The 7,322-nt window shown below is 31.9% G+C and overlaps 1 pseudogene; it reads right to left on the bottom strand.

Moving 5' to 3' along the window:
• Nucleotides 1–274: 274 nt before the first annotated feature.
• LOC120090806 lies at nucleotides 275–6,991 on the bottom strand (annotated as a pseudogene).
• Between the last annotated feature and the right edge of the window lie 331 nt (nucleotides 6,992–7,322).

Raw genomic sequence — 7,322 nt, 5'->3', positions numbered from 1 at the left:
TTTTTTAAACTTTCCCACTTCTCTTCATCTTCTTTCTTTTCTCCTCTCTATTGTCCTCCCTTCTCCATCTCCATGTCTCTTTGTTGCCATTTTTTTCACTTGAAGAAAATGATGGAATTTGCTTATTTCTCTCATCTAATTTTTGCCTTATACTAGTAAACTTTCTAACTTCTTTTTCCTTTTCAATTATACTTCAAACACAAAATTTCTAATACATTTAAATCATTATGTCTAGAACTTTCTTAAATTACTTTCAAATACATTAACACCAAAATTAATTGGCCACGATGAAGGGGGCATCGCAGTTAACTCTGATCCCCAAATGCTCAGGTTCGACGACTAAATTCCTATCCAGCCCCAAGACTGCACAATTAGAGGTTGCATATGGGTGCATTGAGAGTCCAACGATGTTGGTGGTTGAACTGCTTGTGAACAGAATATACCCATTTTTCTCGGGTATCATCACCTTGGTTGCATACTTTACCCTCAAAATGCCCCCATCACGTCCATGTCTAACACCTTTAATATGATTCAATTATGAAGCAAGAATTTATGCTCAAAATTGTATTAATAAGTTAATTTTTGAACACCCAAAAAAATCTCAGGAGATTGTCTAAACAAAATTAGAAAGTATATGTAATCTCAATTTTCATGTAAAGAACACTCCCAACAATAATGTATAGTTGGAACTTAATTTGCTTTTAAGAGTATGAAACATTTTCAAAGCCTAAATGCATGATTGAAATTAACTCTACAAAAAAGGTTTAAGAAACTAAAAAGTCACCTTATTTGTTAAGGTATATGAAAGATTATGATCTTGACCGATTTCAAGCCAAATAGTGATTTCATGTGGTTTGTTATTTGAATTTTTAAAACTTTATATGATTTGAGATTAGATTTTACCGTTTGTTGTGTTATTTAAACTAGTAATTTTTAAATTAAAGCTATCGTATTTTAATATGTTAGGTCATATATATAAGCTATATTAATAAACCTTTTATTTTTTTTTCTCTCTCCTTTCCATTATCATCCACACAAAATTTGAATGGCCAACACACAATGACAAAACACAAAGTTTTAATCAAGTTAATTTCAAATCATTATTTCCAAATAACCCACAGGGTTGAAATCTATAAATCATAAAAAAGTAAAAAAACATTATTTTAACCCATAATGATCAATAGTGAATGGGATAGTTTAATATAGAAGTGAAAAAAAAAACCATAAAATGAAACGAGACAAACTGAGCATAAAGTATTGGAAAGGTTGGTTTGTTGTTTATCTATGAAACTTGACAATGTTGTTTAGAAAAGATCTAGTTGTTCGGATTCTTAGTTGAATCCAAAATTAAAAAATCGAACCGAATCGATCGGGTTCTTTGTTTTATATATAGAACCAATTTTGGTTCAATTTAATTTTCATTTATCTATAAATTGGGATAAAACAAATTACCTTGTCCAAGTCAGATTAATGTCCAATATGCCGCTAAACATATGGTTGATGACGTCGGCATTGCCATACATGATGTCAAGCTTCCCATGTCGGTACACGGCAGCATCCATCACATTGCTGACATCTTCTTTCGTCAATATATTGCAGTCGACATATTAAGATGTCCAAAAAAAATCCATGGATCGGGTCCGCAGGGACCTGTCCCAAATGGGACGGAGAATCCCCGAATACACGGGAAATGAAGGAGGGAGTGGGAAATATATTCCCTGACCCCGACCCGACTCCGCTCAGACTTTTGTATATAAATTATAAATTTATAATATATATATATATATATCGTAGACTTTGTTAGGATAATTATGGATGTTTTAATTATTTAAGTCTAAGACTTTATTACTTTAATTCCTTAGATGTCTTAATATTTAAGATGGGATGTTGTTGAATTTTATATATTTAAGAAATTGTTAAAAATATATATTTAATTAAAATAAAAAAATTGTTAGAAAAAAATGATGGTGAGAAAATTTTCCTCGCAAAGAACCTAATTCTCGCGAAATCCCCACCCCGTTCCCCACAGAAAAATTCGTGGGGACGGAAAATGGAATATGGGGGCGGGGACGGGGATGGGGAGGGCTTCCCCATCTTCGCCCGCCCCATGGACATCTCTAGGATATAGCTTATGTCTTCTCCGAGTTCGTCGACCATTTTTCAGCCGGCTTCGATCATCTTGAGATATTTTTGCATGTTGCTCATTTGGCTCAAGGCCCAATTGATTTTAATGAACTTGCTTCTATCAAATTTGAGCTCAAATAATACCAAATTAAGAAATGGGAGGAATTAGCAAAATCGAGAGGTGCCTTTTGATTTTTGTCAAAAAAATGGAAATAGTAATTTGGCAAAAGCATGTTGCGGACATGACATATATATATATATATATATTTATCTTCAAATTGTCTCTGACATGGTCGATTAACAATTTTTTCGAGTAGTGTGTAATTATTATACCGTGTATAAATTCTCAATAGAAATACATTGTAAATGGAATCGTCTAGTATGATACCGTGTATCAATTCTCAATAGAAATACAGTATAAGTATAAATGGAAACGTCGGTTATGAGACTTCAATCTAACAGATTCAAGAGATAAACGTGTCAGATTTTTCTCCAATTTTAAAATTTGAATTGACAGTTTCATATATGTTTTGATTTGATTTAACCATTTTTCGAAAATATTTAGAATTAATCAATTTTTAGTTTGTTTATCACCATTTTGATTTTAACTAATAATATATCTTTAGATTTTACATTACATTATTCGTTTTTTATTATTATAAATCTGGATTAAGACTTTTTATCCAGATTAAGATTTTACTCAATATTTTATACATATTATCATCTAACAAACTATACATTTCATTTAAATTTTATCATTTTTTAAAATTTTTTTATCACCTTTTATTCATTATCATCTTATTATATTATTATATCATTAATTTGTCTTTTTAACAAATAAATAAGTATTAACTTTTGTAATCTTGTTGTTTTTGCTATGTCTCTACAACGAGTTAAGATTCTTTTGTAAGTTTTGTGGTTGATGGAGTTATAAATAGTGTGTAATTGTTGAACCTTAAATGAAAATGGAATTATGAATACAGTGTAATTGTAAATAAACGAGTCCCTTCTTGATATTTCTCCCCGAATTATATTTGAATTTATATTTTATTATCAAATTAGATTTTACCTAACTAACTTCCGATTTATTTAAATGTTTGTTACAAATTCAATTGTATTTAAAAACTTTGCATTATTTTATACATATTATTATCAAATTAATTTGAATTTTTTTTCATATTATCGATGTTTTCAATTTTCATATAGAAACATGTAAAAATGACTTGTTGTACTTAGAAGGATACATAATAAATGAGAATATAATCTTTAAATGTTTGTACTATATATATATATATATATATATATATATATATATATTCATTTTATTATCAATAATAATAATATATTATTATTAATAATAAAATAAGATAACAGAAATCCTAGATCTCATCTTCTTCACTTAGCCGTCTCCCAAATCTCTTTTCCTCCTTCTCAATCTCATGTTCGTGAGCAACCCTTTCTTGAATTTCATCGTCTTGACTAGTTTTTTGACGACCACCTCGCCAGGTCACCGACCTTTTTCACTCGCACACATGTTTCATGCTTTTGTTTCTACTTTTAACATCGTTTTCATTGTGGGATTAATAGTGTTTAAAGTTCTTTCAAGATCCTATGAGCAAGATGGTCACATAAACAAATGAAACTTCCGAACAACTGGTTTTGGTGTCAAATGTAATCATATTTCCAATAGTCACATCATTCTAAAGTTGCAATTTCTTCAAATACTCACTTGCCAACAAATTTATTGGTATAATCAACTTTGCTCTTTCTCACTTTTGAGGAAGTCCATCGTTATAGACATCCATAAGTTTCTAATGACCCCCACCGCTGGTCGTCATCTTCCCTTGCATATACACGTTCTATAGGTAGTTGGAAACGTTAAAGACATATTGGGTGATTTTTAATTTTTGCTTCTAGAATGTTTAGATACTATATATTTGTGGTTATAAAATGTTTAGGTATAGTGTATTTGTGGCCTTCGAGTTGTTTTTGAATCTTTGCATTCTCATTTATACTTAATTTTGTTGTTTTAGGGTAGTTTTGTCATCTACTAATTAGTATTTTTTATTTAATAAATTCGTTTTGCTATTTTTATAATTTTGAAATTTTTTTTTCCATTTTCTAAATGAAATAAATTTTGCTATTTTTCTTGTTAGCCCTACTAAATTTAGTCCATTTTCACTAAATCCAAATTTATCCAACATTGTTGCTGCTTAGTTTAACGGTCAAGGGTTTTCTTCCTTGGCCACTCAAGCTAAAATCTTTGCTATCATTTCTTTTCTTTTCTTTGTGCATGTGTTGATGTATGAAAATTAAAGTTGATCTATCACACAAAATGTGAATGTTTCACAGAAAGTCCTGACAATCATGAAAACAACAAATAATATACCAACAGCAAATATACGCAAATAACACACAGAGTAAGTGATGGGTGTATGCTATTAGTAATGTTATATTCATATACTATTTTTTTTTTAGATTATAGATATTAGCTATCATATTTTATTTGAATTATAAAATTTTAATACTTTTTGGTACTTGATTTTTTAACCTTTTTTATGTTTGTGGCCGATATTTTTTCTTCCAGTTTCAACATTCAATAAGCAAGTAATTATACGAGTCTTGCTTCGATTTAGCTTCGGTTTTTGGTGTTAATCATGTGAACTTTTATATGATGTTCTATTTTGAATGTTTTTCAATTATTGAATTGGGTTGGTGATTATGCTTTTCCCCTCAACACTTATAGGAATTGGGATGATAAATTTTTTTTAAAAAAATTGTTTTAGAATAACTTTTGGTTAAGGGACGCTAACACCTTTTAAACTTTTTAAATTGCCCTTTCACTCCTTATTCTACGACATATCTAGTCATTTTAATGTTTAAATGTTACATATAAGTATAGCATATGCTCTCATTCTACGACATTTTTATTTATATTTTTATGTTATAGTACAAATAAGAAACTAGAAAAAAGTCTTTCACAAATATTAAAAGCATCACAACATCAAAATAAAATAGATCAACTTGGTGCACCAATTAGCAGCAAAAGTGATAATATCTCCCCAAAGAGGGTTAATTCTTAGAAACATCCTTGAAAGATTCTATTATTATGCTCAAACCATATAAACTAGAGTATTGAACCCTTTCTTGAAAATTATTTTATCTTATTTCCCTCTAACTCGCTTTTCTTTTTCTCTATTAACCAATCATTATTCTTCAAATCTCATTCATACACCAAATACATAAAGACTGAATAAAATAACAAAGATAGTATTTGAATTCATAGTAGAGAAACAACCCTCATAAGTGTGGACATTTTCAGTCCAGAGCTTAAGAGTTTTCAGCATGGAAGGATTGATTACACTGAAGCCTCCATCGACCATCAGATTGAGGCCGCTGACATAGTTGGCATCATCGCTAGCCAAGTAGAGTGCAGCCTTGTATGTCGTCGGCCTTTAGGACGCGACCTTTGAGATTGGCCCAGCTAGTGACCATGGTCTCAACCATCTCCTCTTGCATTGGGTCACAGGGTCCTGCAATCCCAGTGGCGACGGCGAAGGGGGCGACGCAGTTGACTCTGATCCCATGTTGGCCGAGCTCGGCGGCTAGGTTCCTAACTAGCCCCAAGATTGCACATTTGGAGGCTGTGTATGGGTGCGTTGAGATACCAGAGATGTTGGTGGTTGCGCTGCTTGTGAATAGAATGCACCCATTCTTTTGGGGTATCATCACCTTGGCTGCAGTCTTTGCCCCCCAAAATGCCCCCATCACGTTTACCCCCAAACCTTTATTATATCATTCAATTATGAAACTGAGATTATTTATTTATGCTCAAACTTATATAATATTAGAGTTAGTTCTTGAAGCATTGCTATAATTATTCATATAGTAGAACAAGAACATATTTCCTAGGCTGGCAAAACCACCCATGAAAATCTAAATTTTATATAACTCATCTCTGTGCAGCCTTACATACTAATAAAACTGTCACGTATCTGATTTTTTTAAAAGAAAAAAATTAGATTGTTTATTTATATTTTACTTTTGAGGAAAATGGATAATCATTGTTTTTGTAAACATCAAACTTAAAAAGTGTAGAGTATAATATGAACCAAAAAGTATTTTCCCATATTACCTTGTCCAAGTCAGATTTTGTAACGTCCAATATGCTGCCAAGGGTACGGTCGATGACGCCGGCGTTGCTGTACATGATGTCGAGCTTGCCATGCCGGTCCACGGCGGCATCTACCAGATTCTGACGTCTTCTTCCTTTGATACATCGCAATGGATATAGCTTACATCTTCACCGAGTCCGTCAGCGATTTTTTGGCCGACTTCGTCTTGGATATCGGCAATTATCACTTTCGCTCCATTTTGATGGAAAATTCGCACTGCACTGGCTCCGATCCCGCTTGCGCCCCCGCGTAATGATCGCCACCTTCCTTCCAATCTAAAAACTCCAAAATTGCACATGTTCATCGAATGGGTTATTATATATAATTTAGCTAATATTTAGTGGTGCATACTAGAAAATTCCTGCTTTCATACATTAACAAAAACATCGGAAATTAGACATTATTTAGAACCCAGAAAAATTTAGAATATATTTAACATATAGTTTGTGTATAAAATAATATATATGTTTTGAAATTGTCGACAATCCCACGTTGAAAAAAACAAGGGACTCACACTCCTTATAACATGGATGGGTTACTCCTCACATAGCCAATTGATTTTAAGATGGAATTCCATACTATCTAAACATGGTATCAGAGTCCATAAAATCCAAACTACTATCTAGCATAAATGGGTTTTTGGCCATGGGAACTTACCTTCTAAGAGGAGTTGGAGAGCCATTGAGAGTCATTCTTGTTGAACAAGAAATGAAGGAAGCGGTGGAAAGGAGAGAGAAACAGAGAGCTTTGGATTTACTGATTTTATTTTGAAGGGTGAGATTTCATGATGCGGGTCGTTGAGATATTTAAAGGGGACACTGCTTTGTCAAACCATATCATTTTAGTCTTTTTCAAAAGATTTTTTTTTTTTTTCCAATTTAGTTGAGAAGCGCCAAATTTTCTTGTTAAGGCATTTAATTTTACGCGATCAAAATAACTTACCTACTTTTCGTTCATTAATTATTTTATTTAATTTTTTGTAGTACACAATTAAGATATGTAGATTGTAAGAGGTAGTAGCCA

The sequence above is a fragment of the Benincasa hispida genome, chromosome 11 (genome assembly GCF_009727055.1).
Source record: "Benincasa hispida cultivar B227 chromosome 11, ASM972705v1, whole genome shotgun sequence".
Classification (NCBI taxonomy): Eukaryota; Viridiplantae; Streptophyta; class Magnoliopsida; order Cucurbitales; family Cucurbitaceae; genus Benincasa; species Benincasa hispida.
This window is presented reverse-complemented; position numbering and strand designations above follow the sequence as displayed.